The sequence below is a fragment of the Rhodnius prolixus genome, unplaced genomic scaffold (assembly GCF_049639745.1).
Source record: "Rhodnius prolixus isolate KJV_2025 unplaced genomic scaffold, Rpr scaffold_14, whole genome shotgun sequence".
Classification (NCBI taxonomy): Eukaryota; Metazoa; Arthropoda; class Insecta; order Hemiptera; family Reduviidae; genus Rhodnius; species Rhodnius prolixus.
Genome location: NW_027411594.1, coordinates 8,435,405 through 8,462,470, shown reverse-complemented (window position 1 = coordinate 8,462,470; position 27,066 = coordinate 8,435,405). Strand labels below are relative to the sequence as shown.

At 34.2% G+C, this 27,066-nt stretch overlaps 1 protein-coding gene and 1 long non-coding RNA gene across 9 annotated transcripts in view; both read right to left on the bottom strand.

Moving 5' to 3' along the window:
- Positions 1-27,066, bottom strand: part of LOC141451822 (uncharacterized) — a 390,222-nt gene that overhangs the window by 361,895 nt on the left and 1,261 nt on the right. The window lies entirely within an intron of this gene.
- Positions 3,794-26,286, bottom strand: LOC141451824 (uncharacterized). Its single transcript, XR_012457117.1, has 2 exons — positions 8,607-26,286; positions 3,794-8,487 (listed from the first exon to the last, which is right to left on the bottom strand). It is a non-coding gene; the product is annotated as an uncharacterized lncRNA (long non-coding RNA).

The window sequence follows — 27,066 nt, the reverse complement described above, 5'->3', positions numbered from 1 at the left end:
TAATTGATAGATATTTGATTACAAAAATAACCCCCAGTTTACAATCGAAAAAAAATAGGGACTAAACCAGCGAGTGCCTGGATCTTAGCGAAGGGCAACCAAATAGACACATATCGTATCTATTCTGTATGTGTGTGGCTCCCCTCTGTATAGTTTCTAGGTAGTAACTATGTTACCAATAAAAACCTTAACCACTTGAAAAATCCCTAAACTGGAAACTGAATATATCGACTTGGTATTTATAAAACAGTTTTTACCTCGAGACAGCCGGCAAAAACGTTTTTTTGTTCAACTCCATTGGTCTTCAGTACTTCAGCAACGATTATAACCATGGATCTATGAAACCTACTCAACGGGGATTTATAGGTTAGGAAAATGAATTATTTGATTTTCCAGTATTAGTGGAAGTGTTGTTGTATTTTCCTGTACAGTTTGGTGTAGATTTTGCGACTTTAAATGAAAACGCGGCGAACATTTAGACGTCATTAGCGCCCATGATTTGTTTTCCAGAATGCTGTAATAATCACAAAATCCAGTCATGCTCCAAGGAAGGGAAACGAGTTGAAGTACAGACAAAACTCTAGCGCCCCAAATTCCCCCACGTGGGTTATCCAGTGCACTAATCACTGCAGCTATAATCTCTCTCTCTGCCTCTTCCCTCACTGCACCAAACTGGGGGTCTTGTTTTCCTTTTTTAGATTAGTGTAGCTGATTTAATTATAACCAAAAAATCAGAGTTATCTAAAAATAGAATAGCTTTTTTTGATTTTATCCGCCAAAGCGCGCATGTCTGTTGTAACCCCTGACCGGTTTCAAGCTTTTACAGGCACCATTAGAGGTAGATAAATCAGTTTGGCCTAAAGATTTCGGCTTCAGTCACGTTGCCGTCTCATACCTATCTGCCACTGATGGTGGACGATAGCCCGAAACCGGCCAGAGATACAATAATGACATTGCCTATCAGTGCGGCAGCCCCTAATCATTTTAAGTAAAACATTTTCTATTTTTTCAGGCGGGCTTTACGTCCAACTTCAAATTAGGTGCGGTGGACGGAGGCGACTAGCAAACATACTTTACTGTAAATTTCTTTTATTAACCATTAAATAAATAATCCAAGGCCTAAGACCGGGAATCGAACCCACTGTACCAACAATACATCTTAGCTTTGCGGGTCTAGTCTCTTAACCGCTCAGCTAATGGCGCGCCTTACAAGATTAAAACCATTAAATAAAATCCAAGGTTTAGACTAGGAATCGAATCCACTAACCAATCTTAGCTTTGCGGGTCTAGCCTATAACCGCTCGGCTACCGTGGCGCCTAATTAAGTGAAATAGATACATTTTTTGATGTAATCGATTCCAGTCCCACTTTTATTTAACTTTGATGTATTTTTTGTTTTCATAATAATGTTGAACAACCAAAGAAATCATGATAAATGATGATAGCTCCTGTAAGATCCGAAACGTTCAAAATATCTTATAAACAAGTTGGTAGTGACTGAAACGGTTTGTTTTATTAGCCGAACAATATCATTGAATTAGAAGTTTTTTTGTTATAAACTGAAACATCCAAACGTGAGTTTTTAGTGCTGCACGAGAAACGAGACAAATCTCAAGTCTCGATCTCGAGACGAGACTTGAGCAACCGAGACCGAGACCGAGATCGAGACATGTTATATATCTCGTCGAGAAATCTCGGTCTCGTCTCGGTTTTTCAAATATTAATTTTTAGCTACAAAATTATAAAATTGTGTTCTTTATTAATAAATAATCATTACGGGTATTGAATTAATTATTAAAAGTTACGATTTTATTATATATGTTCAATATTACTACATCTATTTGACTTCGAATTACATAAGTAAAGTAAGCAAAGTAAAGTAATCGCCTATTTTTTCAGGCGGGGTTTTACGTCCAACTACCAATTAGGTGTCGCGGACGGAGGCGACTAGCAAACATACTTTACTGTAAATTTCTTCTACTATCCATTAAATAAAATCCAAGGCCTAAGCCCGGGAATCGAACCCAGTACCACAATACTCATTAGCTTCGCAGGTCTTGCACTATTTTCGTTTTTAAGTTACTCTTTGCCCAAGCATTGATACAGAAAACAGCTTTTACTGAGTCAGAAGTTAAAGAAGATCTTCTATTGGTCATTATCATCGCAGCTTGCGAAAATAATCTTTCCGATGGCACTGAAGTTGCACAGATACTAAAAATATCTTTTGCCATTCTAGACAAATTTTTGAAGGAATTCTCAAGTGTTTTCCACCATTCTAAAAATGTCAACGTCTACTGGTGCTTGGTCTAATTTGGTAAATTAGTTATTTCCACTTTTAATACTTAAACAAAAATTCAAAAAAACTGAGACCGAGACCGAGACCGAGATTTGAGCGACCGAGACCGAGACCGAGATCGAGACTGCATAAAGTCTTGCCTCGTCTAGGTCTCGTGCAGCACTATGAGTTTTCAAAAACTAAAAATATGAGATCCCGGAAAACCGAAGAGGGAAAAAACAAAGTTTTTCACTGCATGGTTTTTTTTTCGGAAAAGTAATGATCGAAAGAACGTGAAAAATTTTGAACTTAGAATTTTGGTTTCCCCACTATAAATTCCCCAAAATAAATTAATAAAATACAATATTAAAAGCATTTTCTTTTGGAATTCCAAATTTGTAGACAAGGAACAAAAAATAGGATGAAATAATTAATGCCAGTTTCAGTCATTATAGACTTTATTTTGCCGAGCTTTCGACCAAGGGACTAGATCATCTTCAGGGCTAATTTACAATATACTGTAACCTGGACAGACCAGACAGAAGACACACCAACCCTCTAATGATGTAAAACAGTATATTGTAAATTAGCCCTGAAGATGACCCTAGTCCCTAGGTCGAAAGCTCGCGGCGTAATACAGTTTGTCATGACTGAAAATGGCATTAATTTTTCATCCTATTGAAACAATGATTCTGTCACCAAAAATAATGAACAGTAAGAGAAAAAAAAAAATATTTAAAGCACAAAAAATGTTTTTTGGTTTTGTAAATTGTTTACAAACTAAAATTGAACTTGTTTAAACTTTGATGTGACCTTTAACCGCTAAAAACTAGCTTTGTATCAACAAGTTTATTGTATTGAAAATGTTTTACTCTGAGTATTGTTCGACAACTTCTTTCCTTTTTCACCGGTCTACTCTATTTACCGTGACGGGGCACCAAGATTAAAATTTTGTTCTTATTTTTTACAATTTTATTTCTTTAAAGTTCATTACCATAAACCTGTACAAACCTGCACAACTCTCTGGTAGCGGTTTAATGGTCAAAGTATTTTTTATTTTTTTTATTTTTATTACATTTTATTACTAACCGATGTTCTTCTTTTCTTTTTTTATGACTTCTTACTATTAGTAATATTGAAAATATGGACAGTAAAAATTTTAAAAAAATAATAAAATACGTACATATTTTTTAATGGTTTTTAAACCTGAGTATTCAGTGATGACATTTCTAAAATGACATAAAACAAAATATTAAAAGTAGAAAAAAATAAATTATTATTGGAGTTGGATTTGCCTGGAACCCACTACTGGAATCACGACCACTCCAGCATTATGTTGAATCCCAATCTTAGACAGACAGACAAACTACAAAAAATAAATTTTATTATTTATTTTATTTTAAGGCTGAAAAAATTATTAGTGTTGAGTTTCAAGCTCCATCCTCTTTTCAGAAGTCGTAAAAATGAGCTTTATTTTATTTTTTATATTTGTTCACATATTTAATGAATGATTCTTTATTTTTTATTTCTACACATCTTTTATTCTTCATTCTTCAGCTGTGAAACTAAAAGACAAACACTTCGTGTCTTCTTTAAATAAAAATAAAGAGGCAACCATTGAATCTTTGGGCCTGGCGTATTATGAGGGTCAGCATGAGGCCATTTTTTTTAATTTATACTTTGTTCACTGATAGTTTATTTTTATATTTATTTTTATTTCATTTATTTTTTTTTTTTATGACTTTACAATAATTCATTTCTTGTTCTGATTCACCCTTCATCGCTCAGCGTTTCTTCGTTATTCTTTCTTTTTTTTTTTGTTCTTGCTTTAATTTTATTATTATTATGTTCTTCATTTATTTATTATTTAATAAAATATTTTGTATTTATTTATTTTATTTTATTTATTTATTTTTTTTTTTTTTTGGACTAATGCCCAACTTTTTCTTATCTCCAAAGCAACGATTCTAAACCGTTTTTATTACTGTGATAGATTTTATATATTTTAAAGAGAACTGTAGCATTTTAGCCGTGCATAATCTAAGTTAGCTGAGCCTCTATACAAGGAATGGCGAACCTTTTTGAGACGTAGGTCAAATTTTCTTCATATTTTTTTTTTCTAGTACTAGCTCTTGGGTCACTAATGCCCATTCGGCACAAGAGTTAGGTTTAAAAATTTTAAACTGAATATTTTCAAAAACTAAACATCTTTAAAATTCAGTTGGCTTAACGGGGTAACACGGGATGAAACAAGTGATTATGGATGTCTCTCTTTTTACAAACATAACCTGAACAAAACCTGAACAAAAGTGTGTTTTATCTGAAGAAAAATCTAAATATGGTTATTTGCTTTGGGTTGTCGATTTTTTTGTAACAAACAAAATATGAGTAATATTATAGATTTTATTTGATATTTTGGAAACACTTTTGCTTTATTTCAAATACAACAAAAGCATTTGTCGTCATTTGCTTGTTAGAACTGTAATGATCAAACTAAAGGTTATAGATAGCAATTTAAATTGCTTTTGTGTCAATGCGTGATTGGAAAAAAAATACAGATAGAATATAAATTATCCACCACAATTAGAAAATCTAAATCCACCCGCGTAAACAAACAAATGGTTGCCTAGCAATTGTGTGGGTCAGTGAAAAAGACCCACGGGTCATAGGTTCGCCATCACTGCTCTATACAATATCAAATAAAATATTAAATTTGAATTATCTGTGAGTTTTCGTCTTTTAATAATGGCGGATATGGATATGGACTGACAGACAGATAAACGGATGGACGGATATAGTGACAAATTCAAGATCAGAGAAAGATTTCTACTTACTCAGAGGATTTTTGCGTGAAATCAGCACGATTACAGAGTACACTCTCTTACGGCTGTAAGATAAAATTACTAAGCCAACTCTTAGCTATAATTCACGACTGGGTTTTCTCATACAGATGACTAAATAATAATTTTGACTAGCTACTAGTTGAATAATTTAAACAGGAATTAAACGTTCCAAAGGGAAAGCGTCTTAAAAGGCTTGCTGGAAGTCTTGGAAGTCTTTAGCGCAAAAGGGGTCCCACCACGCTGGGTAAAGGAGATGGGATGGGCGTACGTATGGTGGTGGAAGGAAACGGCAAACTGGAAGTAGTAGGCGAGGTAAAGTGAACTTTACAAGAAGGGAATCAGTTATTAGATATTTGCTAGAAACATTCACTGTTTGAGACTGGAGACTGGAGACTGGAGACTGAGCTTGTACACACCCTACTCCTGCAAAGCCAGCCAGCCAGCCAGCTTTGGAACAGCGGAGTTGGCAAAGGGAGTTTGAGGGATTCCTGCGGTCTACTCCCTAAGAGTTTTGTACTCAAACTGATTTCTGCAGTTGTACAATCTCTCTCTCTCTCTCTCTCTCTCTCTCTCTCTCTCTCTCTATCTGTCTCTCTCTCTATCTCAAGGAGGCCGACGCCAAGAAACTCTTGTTCAGTTTTGTTATAGTATATTAATAATGTTTAGTTTGATGCCAAGGATTGGGATGCTGGTGTTTACTCTGGGAGCGAATATAAGTAAGCATCAGGATTATTTGGGTATAAGGGTAGTGGAACTGATCAATTCCGTCCATTATCTAGTTACCAACAACACTAAAGCAAAAGTATATTCTGTACATTGAAGCTGAGCAAAAACAGCTTCCAGACGGAGACAAATATGGCGTTCCAAAACTGGGCAAAATGATTTTATTTTCAAAATGAAGTCACAAAAAAAAAAAAAGGTGAAAGGAATGTCCACTCAGTAAAATGGTTCATCCAAGGAAGGTTTTCTCAAGAGTGACGTCACGATTACAAGTGAAAAAATAATAATGGCGTCCGGAATGATCAGCTGTTTTCAATTAAAATCCAGTAGGAAATATCAATTTAAAGCCAGCTGATCTAATAAAATTTCTTAATGTTTCATATAGGCTAGAAGGAGGAGGAGGAGGTATCGTTGAAATATCGATTTATTTCCGCCCCCCTTTTTTCAAACAAGCGTAGTATCTTCTGTGATTTCCAGCTGTAATAGAAGAGGTGGAGGGTGGAACCAGAATTACGGTGGCCCAGTACTCGATATCTGGGGGAACTTCCCTCAGTTTAGTGGGTAGCTGTATCCAGTTCTGCTGGGGGGAGCTCTGCTAGGTTATTTTTATTGAACTTATCTTGGATAACTTCTCTCCCCCTCCGCTCAAAGATAACAGGATGTTTTCAGTTTTTCCACGATTTCACTTGAAAGTGCTACATTTTCTTTCAACTTTGATTAAAAGGTTACGCTTAAATTTTTCCCCTAAAATCACTTTTATTCGGGAAATTTTTTTTCCCCAGTATTGTATGTTCAGCGATCTTTTGGAGCATGCAACATCGCAAGCAATATAGATGCTGCCAGTAAGATACTGTAATCAAATTCCAGAAATTCCCTGGATTTCAAAAATCGCATCCCTGTTCAGATTGTTAAGCGTACCAAACATCTGTATTAATAGAAGCCAACTATTTAGATAATTCTCGCAAACCATATAACATGTTTTATTTGTTAAGATTAATCTGTTTGTACATATGTTATGTATACATAGATAGTGTAAACTAGAAAATAAAGCTCCGGGTAACAATGAAATATAACTCAAACAGATAAAGCTTTGTATGTTTTTAGTTAATCTTTACAACAATACAAAACAATGGGGTAATTCATGTACACTATTTATTTATTTATTATATAAAAGAACGTATAATAGAAGGATGAAATTATATATTTTCAAAAAAACTGTGCTATACATCCGTCTTGACATTTTACCTTGCTGCAATTATAAATTAATTTCTGGTTTATGGTTATGGCTTAGCGTTTTTTATTTCTTTTTTTTGGTTATTACCAAATTGTTTTATGCAGAAAATGGGTTATAATTACGAATTTTGACTAAAACAATTAATTTATATTTATTGTATTTAACTGCTCATAAAAAGATGTTCAGCGATCTTAATTTCTTAGAAAAGGATACAGTATTTTTTCAAAAGTGGGTGGCCCAAATAATTGTGGACGCATGCGTATTAGAGTACTTGGTAAATGGCTTTTCCTTTGAAAATAGAAAATCTTAGAAGCCAATTTTTCGAGATAAATCTTCGGATTAATTCTGTAAAGTTAAAGTTCCGGTAGGTTCTGATTGTGGCCATCTAAAGCAGATATCGAATTTGAATTTCCTGTGGATTTTTTCCCCAGGAAACCCACAACAAACAGACATACAAACAGAGTACTATTTGGAGGCTGAGGAGATCTCAAAATGGTTACTTCCGGTGACTTTCCCAACATTAGATGAATAAATGGTGAATATTTTGATTAATACAGAAAGCTGGTATTTCAGATTATTTGTTTGAAATCAAAACGTCTGCTGACGTCGTTTCCACTACTCTATTGTAGGTTTGCGTGATAACAACCGGTCTTTGTAACAATTGTAACCGCCTCGTCTTAACTTCACACTAGCTATAATTTTAATTAAAAATAATAATACAAATAGAATAAAATAAAATGGACGCTCTCTGGTTTGAGAAAGAGGAAAAAACAAAAAGGAAGAGAGAGAAGGTAATTTATGTTATATACATCTTAACCTTCACATAAACTTTAATAATAAACGCGGATTTCATGAATAGTAGATGAAAAAGTACAATTAGTTTCGTAGCTTTTGTATTTTACTTAAGTTCGAACCTGAAACTGAACTTAAAGTGAAAGAAATGAATAGGAAGTTCTGGTTTTAAGCTCGTCGAATTCTAAGGTTTTTTTTTTAAAAAAAATCAAAATCCAAGAATAAGGTAGTAGGGCGTCACGATAGCCGGGTGGTTAACATACTAAACCCGCAAAGATCGTTTCTAAAATATTATAGTAATTTCCCAGTTTCTAAATATTATTTAAAAATGCGATAATGAACACTTCCGGAGTGAAAACTACTTGGCTTCTCTTCTATAATTTACACCTAGCACTTCCGTCTTAACATGGATCGGGGATCTAGAGTGCGATCTTCTTGGAAGCAAAAAAATGGAAAAAATGGAAAAATTTCTTGTGATTTCTTTGTTTAAAGTGTCGCCCCAGTGAATTGTACATAATTCTATCTAACTATTATTGGGCGCCACGGTAGCTGAGAGGTTATAGGCTAGACCCGCAAAGCTAAGATGTATTGTTGGTTAGTGGGTTCGATTCCCCAGTCTAGGTCTTGGATTTTATTTAATGGTTTTAATCTTGTAAGGCGCTCCATTAGTTGAAAAGTTATAGGCTAGACCCGCAAAGCTAAGATGTATTGTTGGTTAGTGGGTTCGATTCCCAGTCTAAACCTTGGATTTTATTTAATGGTTTTAATCTTGTAAGGTGCTCCATTAGCTGAGCGGTTATAGGCTAGACCCGCAAAGCTAAGATGTATTGTTGGTTAGTGGGTTCAATTCCCCAGTCTAGGTCTTGGATTTTATTTAATGGTTTTAATCTTGTAAGGTGCTCCATTAGCTGAGCGGTTATAGGCTAGACCCGCAAAGCTAAGATGTATTGTTGGTTAGTGGGTTCGATTCCCCAGTCTAGGTCTTGGATTTTATTTAATGGTTTTAATCTTGTAAGGCGCTCCATTAGTTGAAAAGTTATAGGCTAGACCCGCAAAGCTAAGATGTATTGTTGGTTAGTGGGTTCGATTCCCAGTCTAAACCTTGGATTTTATTTAATGGTTTTAATCTTGTAAGGTGCTCCATTAGCTGAGCGGTTATAGGCTAGACCCGCAAAGCTAAGATGTATTGTTGGTTAGTGGATTCGATTCCCCAGTCTAGGTCTTGGATTTTATTTAATGGTTTTAATCTTGTAAGGTGCTCCATTAGCTGAGCGGTTATAGGCTAGACCCGCAAAGCTAAGATGTATTGTTGGTTAGTGGGTTCAATTCCCCAGTCTAGGTCTTGGATTTTATTTAATGGTTTTAATCTTGTAAGGTGCTCCATTAGCTGAGCGGTTATAGGCTAGACCCGCAAAGCTAAGATGTATTGTTGGTTAGTGGGTTCGATTCCCCAGTCTAGGTCTTGGATTTTATTTAATGGTTTTAATCTTGTAAGGCGCTCCATTAGTTGAAAAGTTATAGGCTAGACCCGCAAAGCTAAGATGTATTGTTGGTTAGTGGGTTCGATTCCCAGTCTAAACCTTGGATTTTATTTAATGGTTTTAATCTTGTAAGGTGCTCCATTAGCTGAGCGGTTATAGGCTAGACCCGCAAAGCTAAGATGTATTGTTGGTTAGTGGGTTCGATTCCCCAGTCTAGGTCTTGGATTTTATTTAATGGTTTTAATCTTGTAAGGTGCTCCATTAGCTGAGCGGTTATAGGCTAGACCCGCAAAGCTAAGATGTATTGTTGGTTAGTGGGTTCAATTCCCCAGTCTAGGTCTTGGATTTTATTTAATGGTTTTAATCTTGTAAGGTGCTCCATTAGCTGAGCGGTTATAGGCTAGACCCGCAAAGCTAAGATGTATTGTTGGTTAGTGGGTTCGATTCCCCAGTCTAGGTCTTGGATTTTATTTAATGGTTTTAATCTTGTAAGGCGCTCCATTAGTTGAAAAGTTATAGGCTAGACCCGCAAAGCTAAGATGTATTGTTGGTTAGTGGGTTCGATTTCCAGTCTAAACCTTGGATTTTATTTAATGGTTTTAATCTTGTAAGGTGTTCCATTAGCTGAGCGGTTATAGGCTAGACCCGCAAAGCTAAGATGTATTGTTGGTTAGTGGGTTCGATTCCCCAGTCTAGGTCTTGGATTTTATTTAATGGTTTTAATCTTGTAAGGTGCTCCATTAGCTGAGCGGTTATAGGCTAGACCCGCAAAGCTAAGATGTATTGTTGGTTAGTGGGTTCGATTCCCCAGTCTAGGTCTTGGATTTTATTTAATGGTTTTAATCTTGTAAGGTGCTCCATTAGCTGAGCGGTTATAGGCTAGACCCGCAAAGCTAAGATGTATTGTTGGTTTAGTGGGTTCGATTCCCCAGTCTAGGTCTTGGATTTTATTTAATGGTTTTAATCTTGTAAGGCGCTCCATTAGCTGAGCGGTTATAGGCTAGACCCGCAAAGCTAAGATGTATTGTTGGTTTAGTGGGTTCGATTCCCTAGTCTAAACCTTGGATTTTATTTAATGGTTTTAATCTTGTAAGGCGCTCCATTAGCTGAGCGGTTATAGGCTAGACCCGCAAAGCTAAGATGTATTGTTGGTTTAGTGGGTTCGATTTCTAGTCTAAACTTTAAATTTTATTTAATGGTTTTAATCTTGCAAGGCGCCCCATTAGCTGAGCGGTTATAGGCTAGACCCGCAAAGCTAAGATGTATTGTTGGCTTCCATCTTTTTTTTTTTTTTAATCCTCGATTCTTCATTACACAGAAGTCTGATTACAAATTTTATTTAAGATTTCTTTTCAAGACAGAAAGTTAAGGGAACTTTTGAAGGGTCAATTTGGGGTTATGTACGACCCTATTTTGAGATTCGAAGGAAATTCCTCCACCAGAAGTACTACTCTACTGTCTTGTAACTTTGTTTCACTTCTTTAAAGATTTTCTGGGGAAATATCAATTTTTAGGGCTGTTGTGAGGGGAGTTGGTTGCCTCTAAAGTGTCAATTCCGTGTAATTTACGATTTCACAAAGAAAACACAGTTTTAGTAAGAGTAAATAGGTTTCATAAATCCGGATTTTTAGAGGAGTTAGGACTTAATAAATTTCTAGAGGAAGAATTTTGCTTATCGTCACTTTAAATTTTGATACGAACTTTATAATAAAACTTGGGCGACTTCAGATTTACGCATTAGAAGGGAGCAATTTAAATAGAAATTGATTTCAAAATAAGAAGCGCTACACGTTCCAAGCTTAGTGCACAAATGTTTTGTTTCTTGCAGCTGCAAAACATGATAAGCTTTTAAAAGCGACTGTAGATCTCATAAGCCGAGCTTCCTTTTTTCTTGTTCCCAGTCTATTCTTTTCCCAATATTGATTGATTGATTGTTTGATTCAATAAGCTGGCCATACTCTAAAAATAAACATTGTCCCCTCTTTCTCAATTCAGCTAGCTCTCTACCTGGTGGTTAGCAACTCTAAAGGAAGTTATCTAGTACAGAAGAAGTTTTTGCGCAGGATTTTTTACCTCCGGTTTTTGGGAATCTTAAAAATTACTTTCGGGTACGAGTGATTTCGAATCTAAAAATTTGATAAACCGTATTCAAATTACCAGCACCTTACTTATGTATGCCATTTGGCTGGGTAATTATGGATTAGAATAATAAGTTTAAGCCTTTTTCCACGTATTTCCAGTCGGCGATGATTTCTTGAAAACTTCTAAATAATAAAAACAAAGATCCATGGATTTCGAAACATGTTTCTACTTCCGTTGAACTCTCTTTTTTTTTGCGTAAATTTGACATCTTACCATACGACTACTTTCTCTTTAAATAAATGCGAAGTTATAAAATTATTTATTATAACTTCTTCAAATTAAGGTATACCATTTTGCTGGTTAGTAAACAAAAAACACGCATCTATATGTTATATAAAGAAAGGCCCTTTGTTACTATAAAACTAGAATAGAGGGCGCTGTTAAACCCTTGGGTGTCTTCTGTTAGTTGTACAACTGGAGGATTATGTTTCATAACAGTTTCCAATACTGACAGCCTTTCGGTTCTCTCTCTCTCTCTGTCTCTCTCTATTTAGCTGCCCTTCAGCCCTAGTTAGGGCCGTCTGCTATAAAGTTACAGCACGCTGCTCTCATCGTCTAACGGTTTGTAAAAATGTATCAATAGTTTCATTTCTAAAATACTCGTATCTTAACAAAAAAAGATATAAAGAGTGATATTGTGCCTTTAATGCTGATCTGATCAGTTCATTCTCGTGTGCTTTCCTAACTTTAATTTTTTAAAACTCAAAAATTGTTCTCTAATTTAGTGAAATTATTAACTTTTACGGTTTGATCTGTTATAAATTATAAGCGGTTAAGTAAGCTGTCGTTGATTGTAACAGTTGTAGCACGTATATTGAATTCCTATTTCCGGCTTTCAACCATTCGATAGTTGAGATTTGGTGTAGAGGTTTCGTCTTCACTTCCGGGCTAACAAGAGTAACGCGTGAGGGATTAATCTACTTCTAGTCAGATAGTCCATGCATGCTTCGTTGGATAAAATCAACCAAACCAGCTAAACCACACTTTGAAACTGACTGTTGGTGCCACTGTCAGAGTACACGGAAAATATATCCGAAAATTAAAGTGCATCGGAAAATTGCCTCTAATAAAAGTTTAGTTGCAATAGGATGAAAAAATAATTGCCATTTCAGTGGTGATACATTTATTATGTCGAGCTTTCGACCCTAGGGACTAGGTCCATCTTCAGGGCTGTGGAACATATTTACGGATTGTTAACAATGATTCTATTAAAATAATAATATAATATGTATAATATAATATAATGAAATTTACAAAAAATTATTTACCTAGTTTAGAAAGTAATATTTTTTTACATTACAGGGTTGGTGTGTCTTCTGTCTTGTCTGTTCATGGACTTGAGTGTGATCGGTCTGTGTGTGATATGTGTTAGATTGTGGAGGAAGTCAGTGTTGCCAACTGTCAAGTATTTTGTAGTAAATTGGGCGTATATGTTGTTTAAATTGTTCGTGTCTGTTTTGAAATTTAAACTGTTTTCTGTCTTAGATATGTATACATGACTATATCATGTATCACGACTGAAATGGCAATTATTTTTTCATCCATTTGAAACTATGAATTAGTCAACAAAAATAATGAACAGCAAAAGTGTTTAGTTTAATATGTAAACAATTAGTATAGCCAAGTTTAGTAAATATTAGTAGGAGCCACTTTCGAAAAACCAGTGAAAAAGTTCAGATACTTATTTTGGAAAGCACTTCCGGCTATAATCGATTTCTTTTTTTTAGTTTAAGGTTTGAAATTGAAGCAGCGCCTTCACTCTTACAGCGACAAAAGTGTGCATTGCCCTGAAGCGTCACTTTAGAGGTGTGCTTCAAGGGTAGGTTGGATAAAGGAAATCCTGGGGAAAAACGTTAAAGATAGAAGTGACCATTAAGGGAAACAGTGGATGAAGGTTATAGGAAATCATTGAAGCCATTTTGGGAGGATGAATACTTAAAGAAAAGATCGCTGCAATAAAGTCACACTTCCGTTTAAAAAAAAGAGTCAAACTTTTAATCGTAATGGATTTACGATTTACATAATCTTTGTATTTGTATTCTAAGGATTAGACTTTAAGGATTGATTAATCCTTATTAAAGGATGATGGGGAAAAAAATACGCGTTTTTTTTTTTTTAATATAAGAGGAGGAAAAGGATACGTTGTTTACAGCTTGATGGCCTGAGCCGAAGTGAGTTAAAAAACCCAGGAAATCCCTAAAAGAGGGAATTCCACTGGCACTGGTCGGCAAACCAGCGAGAGAAAGGGCTGTTCATTCTCTAGCATTGTGAGGATAAACAGGGAGCGGTGGAGCTTTGTAGAAGAGTCCCCGGGAGGAATGCTTGAACTGACTGCGCAGTCACCGCCCAATTCTAGTATTGTACGTCTGTTTGTGTGGCTAAAGTTCTACTAAATCACATCCCCAGAGGGGAGAATCCGACCACCTGTTAGAGTCACACTGACAGAGAAACCACTCCTGGGCTGGGGTTGGGGGACAAAATGACAATTGTGGTGGTGTGTTTGTCTATGTGTCTCCGTTTGTGTTACTGTTACTACAAACAGTGGCCCCCCCTCCCACCCGCTCTGAAATATAATTTACTACTACTGACATTCCCTTTTAACTGCTCACTACAAACTGACGTCTCTCAGAGTGTACGCGTGGGTGGCTGTTATTACTACAACTGTTCATTCCAGTATTGTTACGCCCGCCTCGAATTCGTGAACCATTTTGTGAATGGAAATCTCTGTACGACTGCTTTTGATGAGGGTGGGTTAAAAACGGATACAACTCTTTCATTCATAAAATGGGATTTATGCTTCAATCCCATGGCTTTTTCTACTTCCTGTTCTTCCGAACTGTTCGGATTCAACGCCCTCCTTCAGTCCTTTCATTACACCAACACAAACAAAGAGAGAATAAAGTTAATATTAAATTCTTTCCCGATTTTATGATTATAAAATTACAAATTAACAATTAACCTTTTCAATTTTAATTATTCTACGACAAAGTAATAAAAAATAGCGATAAAAATTAATAAAGTTAAGGAGTAGATAATAATTGAGGCGATGAAGGTAGTATTATATGAGTAAGATCAGCAGGTCTCCTAGGCAACCAGCATGTGGTCCTCCAATGTACCCAGAGCGATCTCCTCTATAAGCTAACACTGAAGGAAGAGAGATTGCATTATAATAATAAGATCGACTAATACAGAGAAGCTACTGTTTGTTCTCGCCAGAAGAGTTCTCGCCCTTCGCTTTTTTAGAACACGCTTTATATTACAATAATTTTTAATTTATTTGTTGTACTGAAAATATCATCGATTTCTTATTTCAATATATTACCTCGGTACCCAGCCAGCCTGTCTAGCTAATTAAACCTGTCTGATCCTGCTCATTAGAACTGGATACAAAAATTTTATTACTTGTTCAAAAGAACACGCATATCAAGAACAAATCGTGCAAGTACTGGAAACACATGACGAAGCACAAAAATACAGTTCTTGCTCTTGTTCTCAGAGTTCAGCGTTTCCCAACCTTTTTGTGGCTCACCGTACCACTTGGTAGTACCAATCATGCTAGTTTGTACCATTTCGTAAAAATGATTGTATTTCGTGAAATTTGTTATTCCCGAGTGTGTTACTTTATTAATGTTATCTTTACTTGTATAGAGATACAATGTATCTGTTACAAAGGAGTTCAAGTTCATGTTCTCTTTATAAACTTTGTAAAGTGTAAGATCTTAGTTTTAAAACTTTTTTTAAATAATAAAAACGTTGCGTACATATTTTTCTCTTCAAAATTATTTATTAATTTACAAAGTTCTCCTTTAGGTTTACTATATTTGTGCCCAAATCTTCTAAATTAATATCTATTAAGCATTCCAACTACCTGTAAGTACCAATTAAATTTAATGTTGCTTGGATAGAGCTTACTTCGTTACAATCAAGTCTCTTTAAGCAGATCTTTACATAGTTATCATTTAGGTTCTGTCACATGATAATTCTATTAAATTTTCTTTATTTTTTATTTGATAATGATGTAGCTTTTCCTAAATTTTCTTTATAGAAGGGGGTTTGAAATCCGAATTATCATTTGTGTTTTCGGGTTTTGGAAAAATACTCCATGAAAGACAATTTTAATCCTGTTAAATGTGCTATTATATTTTCTCGTATATCTTGATACAAACCAACCTTATCACTTCTACATATTAACAACTTCACTGTTATATTATACTATATACTATATTATACTATATACTATATTATACTATATACTATATTATATTATATACTATATTATTATTGGAAAAAACGTTTCTATATTTTGATGCTTTCATTTTTTTTTTAATTTTTTATGTCCGCCATTATTGTTTATTTTTCGCGTACCACCTACCAGCAACTCGCATTCCACCAGGTTGGGAAACGCTGTTCTGGACTATTGTTCCCTTAATGTTGAACGCACGTTTTTAAGAGTCTCATTCAAAATACAGCATCACAGGAAGGAACTCCCAACGGCTAACCGTACTTACGAAGAAGATATGCCTAATTCTTTTGCACTTGGTAAGTATAAAGAAGTAGACCTTAATTTTTGTTCAAGCAATATTTTTATTTAGATCATTCGAGCAAAGTAAGTCGGGAGGTAAAGAAAGGTAAAACGAAACACCTGTTGTACCCTCTTCCTTTTCCTTTTTGCAGTAATTTAAAAGTTTGTGGTCAAATCAATTAATTTCTTCTTCTTCTTTTTTCAGTAAGGTAAAGTAGTAGTAATTGAAGATAATCGATCATCCCAATCAATTTTATTGTAAAGATCGTTTCTAAAATATTATAGTAATTTCCCAGTTTCTAAATATTATTTAAAAATGCGATAATGAACACTTCCGGAGTGAAAACTACTTGGCTTCTCTTCTATAATTTACACCTAGCACTTCCGACTTAACATGGATCGGGGATCTAGAGTGCGATCTTCTTGGAAGCAAAAAAATGGAAAAATTTCTTGTGATTTCTTTGTTTAAAGTGTCGCCCCAGTGAATTGTACATAATTCTATCTAACTATTATTGGGCGCCACGGTAGCTGAGAGGTTATAGGCTAGACCCGCAATGCTAAGATGTATTGTTGGTTAGTGGGTTCGATTCCCCAGTCTAAACCTTGGATTTTATTTAATGGTTTTAATCTTGTAAGGCGCCCCATTAGTTAAAAAGTTATAGGCTAGACCCGCAATGCTAAGATGTATTGTTGGTTAGTGTATTCGATTTCTAGTCTAAACTTTGTATTTTATTTAATGGTTTTAATCTTGTAAGGCGCCCCATTAGTTGAGCGGTTATAGACTAGACCCGCAAAGCTGAGATATATTGTTGGTTTAGTGGATTCGATTCTTGGACTCTTGGCCTTGGATTTTATTTAATGGTTAATAAAAGAAATTTATGTTTGCTAGTCGCCTCCGTCCACGACACCTAATTGGTAGTTGGACGTTAAGCCCCGCCTGAAAAAATAGGCAATTACTTTACTTTTACTCTCTAACTATTATAATAAAGAGATTTACTATAAACTCTAGCCATTGCGACCTCAAGGATCTAATTGTGGCTCCCTAATGCATACAGTGTTTGTGCCCAAAATGTTTTACGTTAAATATATATGTGTGATTGTGATGAGCTCGAATTTGCCTGTGGGCTAGGCTAAACCCATAACCAATAGATCATCCATTAAAATATATGATTGGATTTAATCAATTGGGTCCAATGGAACCGCTTTCAGCAACTCGTTGATAGTTTCTTCTTCTTCTTCTTCTTCTTCTTCTTCTTGGAGAGCCTCCCCTGAACAACGAAAGATTGCTGGTGGGTCTTCAAAATAATCAGCCACATCGAAAAGGTGAAAGATGCAGAAGTAAAATTCATTTATTACAGACTAGGAAAATGCCTCAGGGTTGCGAATGATGACGTACTTAGTGGCAGAAACTAAAAAGCAAATTGTGACGAAAATAATGGTGTAGAAGAAATGACGAAGTGAACTAAGGGCGAACAGTGAGGGAATGAGTGCTCATTGTGAATACTTTGTTTATTTTTCGCGTACCACCTACCAGCAACTCGCATACCACCAGGTTGGGAAACGCTGTTCTGGACTCTTGTTCCCTTAATGTTGAACGCACGTTTTTAAGAGTCCACTTACGGCCGACGGAAGTGGATATAAGCTAAATCCGATAAACACTAGCTAAATTTACGTCATTAAACAACTGATTGATATGTATATTTTGTATGTATTTGGCAAAATGACTACTGTATCGAATTAGTCCGTAGGGCAGTAATTATTTAGCCCCAGCTGTCTGGAATACAATCTGTCCGAGGGAGGTGTTTCCGGTTTGACCTCCCCACCACCGTATTTATCCCAATTTTAATGCGCACCTTCCTGTGTGAGATGAATTATAACATTAATTTGAATGAAATTAATTTTTTGTTCAAAATGCACCAATGGAAATAATATTATGAAAATGTGTTCAAAATAAAGTTAACTTCATTTATTTTGGCAAAAACTTTGGATTTTCTTTAGTGAAAAACGATATTTTCCAGGAGTTTTCGACAAAGTAAGTGAGAGATCAAAACTTCCGACTTTATCGCTCCATTTTAGGCAGGAAATTGTAGCGAAAAGTACATACGTGAAATACATTTTTTCGACCGGAATTCAAGAGAGCGTAATGTTGGGCTGTCCTTTCAACGATTGCACAAATGAGAACTTTTTATAAATTTTTATATCAAACTCTTTAAAAAAATCCACAGTACATTCTTAGTCAAAATTTTAAAAACGTATTTATAGAAATCTTTTTAAATTTGATCATTGTTTCTCATCTCTCCTGATTAGAACAGTGGTTCAAGAGCTTAATGAAACTAAGTCGCAAAACATCACCATCACTCTTCGTCGCATTACTCTTCCTCCAGTTTTCTATAACCTAATACCTCTACCAGTAGTGAACGTTGCCCGCTACCTTGGGCTTTACTTAGGACCGAAGACTTTCTTGGAATCCCCCAGACTAGACTTAAAAGAATAGAACTGAACAGACGCTATCGACTACTTAAAAGACTCTTAGACGACAGAGAGAGACAACAAAAGACTGATTTATACTTCTATTTTGAAACCCATCTGGTCGAATGGAATAGAGCTGTGAGGTTCAACCAAACGCTCCAATCTCCAAAAGGATTTAATCGCTACAATTTAAAATACTTCGAACTATCGTAAACGCTCCATTTTATGTCTCCCGGCCTGGACTATACACACTGTGACCTTAACATTCCTTTTGTCAAACCAAGTTGCTGAAAACACGATACAGAAATCTCCACTTTAACCTGCAATCTCATATAGATACTCTAGCTCAAAATCTCTGCTTCTAGAACTCTTCCTGATAACCCGAGACCAGACGTCTTAAAAGATAGTGTGACCTCGTGATCTCCTCTCAAGTGAAGAGAGTGTGACTAACCATAAAATGTTTTGGAGTGTTACCACTGGAGTAACTTCTCCACTCATTTACTTCTATTGTTCACTGTTATCATACTAACGCGCTGATTGTAGCAAAAATAAACGCAGAAAAAGGAAAAAAGAAGATCGTTTATTTTTTCGTAGTTATTTCTTTGTGAGAAATCACAAATTGTTCAGAACGTTAATAAGTTTAGATCCCCATTCATTCTTTTATAAATTGTATTCTAATGATTAATCTCTTTTATTAACTTTGTTCAGAACAAATTAGAATAAACAAAAGAACAAAAAAATAAAGCAGAAGAAAAATTACTGCGAAACAAACTATTATACATTAAAGTTAGTATTTTAAAATCCATTGTTTTCATTTCAAAGTTGACTTTATGTATTGTATTTTTATCAACAAACTTCTTTCAAAGTTCCCCCTCCCTCCGCACAAAAAAATAAATAAATAAATGAGTTTAAAAGAAGTCGAAATTATAACAATACAAAAGAATTATAAAAGTGAAAATATTCTTAAAAAAAAAGGAAAGTTAATAAATAATATTACAAAATAAAATAAAAATTAACAAAAACTGGGAATAATGGGATAATAGTTATTCTTTTTTTTTATTCTAGTTGGTTTTGTTTTCAGAATAATTTAGTTTTTTGTGGTTATTATTCAATTTTATTACAATTTCTAATGCTGATAATTTTTAGCGTGGAATTCTCATGTTGATTGAATAATTATTCAAGTATTTATGTTAACAGCAGCAGGAAAAAACTGGGACTTGACGAGGAAGAGGAAAACAGGATTCTGGAAAAATTCAATCATTGATTTTCACCCAAAAAAGAAAGTGAATAAAACAACTTACTGAAATGTTTACTGATTATCAATTCCAGCCACACTGAATTTTCCTTTCCTTTCATTGATGCTTCCGTTTCCCCGGCCACTTTATACACTTTCATTAAGTGCCCGGAAAACCAAGAAAAATTGCATTCTACCAGTGATGGACACTTCTAGTTTTCCAGGAAAGCGGTAGTTTTAGGCGAAAAAAAATGTGCGTCTTTGTTTGTGTTTTTGTGTCTTCGAAGCCAGGTATTCCTGAAGTTGAGGTTTTTCCTATAGGATATCCTGGATAGAATGTGCAGTAATTAAGATCTGATTTCTTTTTTTTTTTTTTTTTTTTTTGGATCATTCATTTATAATATATGCATGGCCGCTAAAAAGAGTGTAAATACGTGGATGAGCTAGTCCAAGGGTTGGCAACCTATTTTAAGTAGACAGCCATTTCTCCTTAAATAAATCTTAACCAAGAGCCGCAAGGATGATGGAGTAAAGAAACTCTGTAGATCATATGTACTCACAAATTATTATTTTATGATATTCAATAACATTTAATTGTTTTATATATTTATTTTCACATATTGCAAAGTAAATAAACAAATAAATAATAACGAATGAAAAGGCGGCAGTCTTACAATATATAGTCATGTACTTTAATTGTATAATTCTATTCAATTTCGAACCTGTCACATTTAAAATTATTTTTGAAAAAATACCTTTAATAAATGAAATTTTCATTCGATTCAATAAAATTGAAATATACAATGCATTTTAAACAGGCTGAAGAGCCACACAATTTGGATGAAACAGCTGCGGGTTGCCGACCCCTGATGCTAGTCTGTACTCTTTACTGATACAAATGAAAGATAATAAAAGACCTGCAGAGGTAGTTGGATTCGTGGGTGTAGGGAAAGCTACTGGAAAATTCCATCTCATCACACACATTATTGGTACTATACAGGGGACAACGAGTCTGGGGAAAACCTCTAGGACGCTTAACGGCGACCGCCCTTTAAATCTATTAGAATCGTACAGATTTTGATAGAAAGCCAACTCCTCTTACAAAATTTGTAAGTCACGATCCAGAAAGAATGCGCAAAAGTAAAATCTGATACTGAGCTTTCTTGGGTGATATCGTAATTAAAAAAAACTACGTAGTCTGATCGAAGCTATAACTCTTCAAAATATGAAACGCTTAAGACTTATTTACTTAAATTCAAACTTTTAATTTCTTAAAAAAATTTAGAATTACAAAGTAAATATTGCCAAAAATAAAAATTTTTGAACGATATAATTGTAAACAAGTATGAATAGCTTACTGCATTCTGCCAAAATAATTATTTCTTTGCTCAATAACTTTTTTTTACAGCTCAATGCAACTGAAAAGAATACACCGTAATCTAAGTCAGACATAGACGTAGATATAGTTTTGAAATTACGGATTTTCTATTACCTGCTTCTAGTAGAGTATTGTTATATATTTACATTGTTTACAGCTCTATTATATTCCTATTATATTACGAGAAATATTTCATAAAAAACAGATACTTCAAAATAACTTCAAAAGAAAATAAAGCCGACACGAACAGATAAAAACCGCTAAAGCTTAATATTGTTAGGAATGGTGTAAAATTTGAAAAAAAATAAAGATAAAAGGAATGTAAGAATCTTCTACAAGAATCTTTTTACAAGAACTTCCGCTCAGGGTGTCGGTTGTGTTTATTCGCATTGTTGCCACTTCCTTTGCTGATAACTTTCTTTTTTTTTTTTTAGTTACATTTTTTTATTTCGCGAAAAAGCGAAAGATTTGAGACTGGGAATCAGGACTCGAAAAACTATATCTTTTAACTCAATTTACCATGGAGGAAACAGGATGAATGCTTAATTCTCAATATATTTAGACTAAGAGCAACAGTTTTCTTGGATCCCGATTGGGGGGGGGGTGGGGTGGAGGAAATAGGAAATAAGTAAAATGCTGTTCGCGAAAACCTAGAAAAACAGGAGTGGCTTTGAAACAAGAGAAATACGCTGATTTTTAATGCTCAGTTTTAATAACTCTTATTCAAAAATTAATTAACTTCACAACTTGATCTTCTTAAAGTTTTTAAATGAACTCTTTGAGACATCTAAATTTTCTAAATACGGTAACCAAATTATTCTCAATTCTCAAAACTAAATTTCAAAATACAAAATAACAAAAGAACTTGGTGAATTCAATCGTAAATGCCCAAATTCTTCGTGTATTCCAATTTATATTTTAGAATAACCATCATTATAGTAAAATAAAAAAAAATATTCTAAATATAATAATTAAACAGCAAGAAAGTATTAATTGTAATTAATCAGCTGTTTGATATTTTAACAGCTGTTTTTAAATGGAATAAAACAGCTGTCCATCACGTGAACGACACCTTTAATATTTTATTGTTTTACGTTTATATTTTAATAAATATTTTCAGCAAAGAACAACAATAATTTATTTTATAAAATAGATTAATGCAAACATCAAAACTGAAGAATAGATCCGACATATATGAATAGAGTTTACCCGCAAGAAAATTATCTTCAGTAAACAATAAAAACAAATCTGTATCTTATTTGACAGGATTTACTCTGCTGGCGATTTCCTGTCTAAGCAAATTATTCACGCGCTTATTTTAAAGTTTAGTTTGTTGGAGGTAAAGAAGCCGTAGTACAACCTTTCAGTAAAATATTCAATCAGCTTCTGAAAAATAATAATATATTCTATATTCTCAACATCTCTTGTCATTTATTTACAATTTTGAAAATACCTCGTTTATTCTCTTTATTTCTAGCCTCATGAATAAAATAAGACAAAACACACGAAGTAACAAATGATTAAATCTTGAATTTTTGTACGTCTTTTGTTTGTCTTTAATTCTGTCAGCTTGCAGACTTTGCAGAGGTTCTCGGTAAATTCTTTACATCAATTGCAATAATGGACGATGTTTGAAAATCCCGAAATTTTTCGGAATTAGGAAATGCAAGCATACTATATATAGACAACTTTATTTAAAAATTAATAAATCGATATCACTTTAATTGATTTCACCCTTTTCCCTATAAAACAGTGGTTCCCCAACCTTTTTTATGACCAGGGACTATTTTAATATTTTTGTTGTTAGCAGCAGGGACCAAAAGGTTCAATATCACAGTAAACTAGTTTTAGATTTTAAAAATAAACTACAATTGTGATTATGTTTTCAGTTATATTAACGTGCTTTTGGAGCTTGCATTTTCTTAACAAGATGGGGTAGTAATCCTGGGGATTGATGAGATCGCTCAAAGCGACATGCACCATCATCATTTGCTGCTTTTAGTAGACTCCTGGACCTTGGCGCTCTAAGCTCGCTCGATGTCCCATTCACCGCGTTGTCGCCGCACAAGCGGCCGCGTGTCAAGTAATTATATAATTATTTTAAAAATGTTCAAGTGTTTCTCGGACCATATTTTAGTTCTTGCGGACCACAGTGTTGGGAACCACTGCTATAAAACATCCAGAACTTTTTTTATGAACTACAGGATATATTTGCCGGCGTTAAAATTCTTTCTTCTTGATCAGGTAGATCTCTGAAAGAGCAAAGTGGCCAAGGAAATCCCTGTGGATATCCCACCCTATTAACTGGTTAAAATCCAAGCTCATTATCACAAAAAAAAAAAACCTCTAAAGCATAAATTTTGTAAAATTTACTGGACATTTTGTATTGAACAATAAAATACTGATATCACGGGAACTATCAAAGATTCTATTTCGATCGTACAATTGTTTGATTTTTTTGGGGGGAGGGGGAATTTGTGCGCTTAAAATTGTCCAATTGGCCGAAATTGTTATTTAAACTTATAATGAACGTTTTGTTATTATTCCCAATACCTAAATTGCATAGCTTTGAAGCTCTAAGTACCAGCTGGGTCCGCCAAAAGCGGGTATTTCCTTTAGGGCAATTCAGTTTAGACATAATGCACTAGACCGGGGGCCGGCAACCCGCGGCTCTTTTATCCAAATTGTGTGGCTCTTCAGCCTGCCCAAAATATATTGCATAGTTTAATTTTATTGTATCGAATGAAAATTCCATTTATTAAAGGTATTTTTTCAAAAATAATTTTAAATGCGATAGGTTCGAAATTGAATAGAATTATACAATATCAAAATAAAGTACTGGATTTATATTGTAAGATTGCCGCCTTTTCATTCGTTAAGTTATTATTTATTTGTTTATTTACTTTGCAACTTGTAAAAATAATATATAAAACATTTAAATGTTATTGAATATCATAAAATAATAATTTGAGAATACAAATGATCTACAGAGTTTGTTTACAATATCATCCTTGCGGATCTTGGTAAGATTTATTAAAATTATTTAAGGAGAAATGGCTCTCTACTTAAAATAGGTTGCCTACCCCTGCACTAGACAAAAAAACATTGTACGCCTTGAATCTGGAGCCTGGTATTAGGCTAAATACGGACTATACGGTAGAATGAACTATACTTCCTTTATAAAGGAAGGAATCAAAATAATTTATACCCTCTGTTGCCAGAACTTAGCTCCCTTAGAATGTCTCCTATTGGTGCAGAATGCTGCAATTCACTCGCTTAACTGTGTGATTCCTTTGGGATCTATGTTCAACTTCCAATCGTTGTGGCATAGACAGAGTGCATCTTGTCTAGGCCATAAAATTGATGAATACTATCTAAAATCAACTAAGTATATACCAAGTAATAGTATCTATTTTTAAAGAAAAATGTAGTTTTAATTGTAGATCTTGATTTACGTATATGTGCCAGTTATTTGGTCGTGAGTTCATTGATTTTTTTTTTGTTCGTCCTGGACATTACAACTTTAATCGACAGACCAAAAATTGAATAAAATCGATGAAAATAGAAGAGAAAAATAAGTGAATAATGACAGATAAATCAGCAGGAGGAAAAGAATTAAGAAAACAAGTCAGTTTTTTAGTTGATGCTTCCGAATGACGAGTTTATGAGGGACAAAGCTTGGAAACTAATAAACTAATCTTTAATAAAACATAGAAGTGAGTTTCCGTAAAGAACTCTAAATCCAAATGGAAAAACACGCTCTAAAATTAAACATTAATTAGGCTCCATCGCGAGGTGTTCCTGGATTTTTTCATTCGCCAAAACAGCAGGAGATGTTTAGAATTACCAATGCCGTAAATGTGGCAGAGAGAGACAGAAATTGGTGACAGTTTTCTTTTAGATGCTCTCCAAAACACGCTTTTCGTGGCATTACGCCATAATTACACCATAAAGCTTACGATAAGCTCAAAAAAAACACAAAGGAATTTATTTTCGAATCCGCAATATTGGAAAAATAACTTGGCTTTGAAATTCTGGAGCTAGTTTCACCGAGTTTTCTCGGAAAATGGAATCTACAATTTAGGGAAAACTTTCTTTAGTAAACCTACGCACATGAACTTCTTGACTTCACTCGGAGAAATGGCGGGAAAGGAAGAAACTCTTTCTCAAATCAGAATGAACTTGATCTGCACAATCCGCAAAACTTTGTTAACCGGCTAGAATTAGCCGACAAGAAATATTACGCATATGAAACAAATAATAATAGTAGTAAAACTCCTCATAAAAGATTTTGTCACTCACGACAAAACTTTCCGAACATGACTTCCGAGCAAGTTCCGAGCTATAGATGTTCTGGAGAATTGTCGGGAGATACTTCCGAGAGAGAGAGAGAGAGAAAAAAAAGAAGATTATTCAACGAATTAAAGTTCTTTCGGAGAAGTGGGAAATATTGAGTTCGCTAAGCAAAAAATGTTGGCACAGAAACATGGCGGAACTTACGACATTTGTACGAAGTATTGCAAAGTTTCAGATGCTTAGGCGGCTGAATACTTGGTGGCTGAAATACCTGAAGATTCTTTCTGTAATGGATGGTCACCCTTGGTATAAGATGGCGTGTTAAATGAAAGACATTTGGGCGCCTTACCCCGATAGTATTTCTTCTTTTACGTAGTAGTCTTTATGAACTAGCCAGTGTCGTGTTTAAGATCGTCAATAGCGCTCAGAAGTAAAGTGGATAAGTTGATTGATAAAGTCTTGTGATTTCATTCTCAAAATTGTGGGGGGTCCATAACAGTAACCCTCCAAAAAAAATTTGACTGAACACTGAACATAGTAAAAAATTATGGTGAAACGTTTGTTGTTGGACGATTATCATAGCACGCATCTTTTTTTTCCCCTTCTATTTCTGATTGGTCTCAGATATTTCTCATTCAACACCAATCGAAAACATCAGTTGGCTGTAGAAAAGTTTTATTCCACTTTAAGGAACACACTCTTCGTCAGCACTAAAAAAAACTGATTAATTTTAATCAATTTCCGATGATTGTTGAGCATACGTGAAACGGAACCAAAATATTTGAACAAAACATACGTATATTATGACGTAGAAAATTAGTGATTTTATTCTGTAACGTGGAACGTACAATTTGCACCAATTTGTCGAATTTATTATTATTTTTTAAGTAATTGCATTATGGAGAAAGTAAGTAAAGTAATAAGTAAAATTAAGAATAAAGTAATTGAATAAGTAGAAGTTGAAAATAAAAAAGAAGTAAGATTAAAAGTAAAGTGTACTTATAAAAAATTATAATAAAAAGATTTATTGCTAAAAATTTCAAACGTCTCATTAAAATAATAAATAATAAAGAAAATAATCGCCGGAAAATTTTTAATAAAACCTTATTACCAATTTTCACAAAGAGATTTTTAAAAATTTGTGGAAAAAAAAAAAAATTTCTTTTTTCAAGAAATGTCTTCTTTTTCTTTTGAGTATAAAGATTGTGACCGCGATGAAAAGATTCCAAGATAAAGAATGAATCAAAAAGTTAAAAAACAGTTTGTATTTCTAAAAAAAAAAATGTGGGTCGATCTTTAGTTGTTGTAAGAGAACTCGTCTTAAGATCAACTTTTTTTTTTTGCCCGGATTAGATTCTCCTGAAAGTAAAAAAACTTGTCCAGGATCAGTTTTAAAATTATTTTCGTTGCAATTAAAATAAAAAGGAAGAATGAAGAAAACTGGGAACACCTTTTATTCCCCTTTAAAATAAAAATAGAATATAATTTTGATTTTCTAGGTTTTAACCTTAGTTTTGTGTGTTTATTGCCAAGTTTTACCGAACGATTTTTCTGTATTAATAATAAGACTCGTAATGGATTACAAGAATGTTATTTTTTTTTTTAAACTAAAATTGTTTTTTAAAAAACAGCTCGGAAAACATGGCCTTATCAGAACAAGTTCAAGAAGTAGGTTTAAAT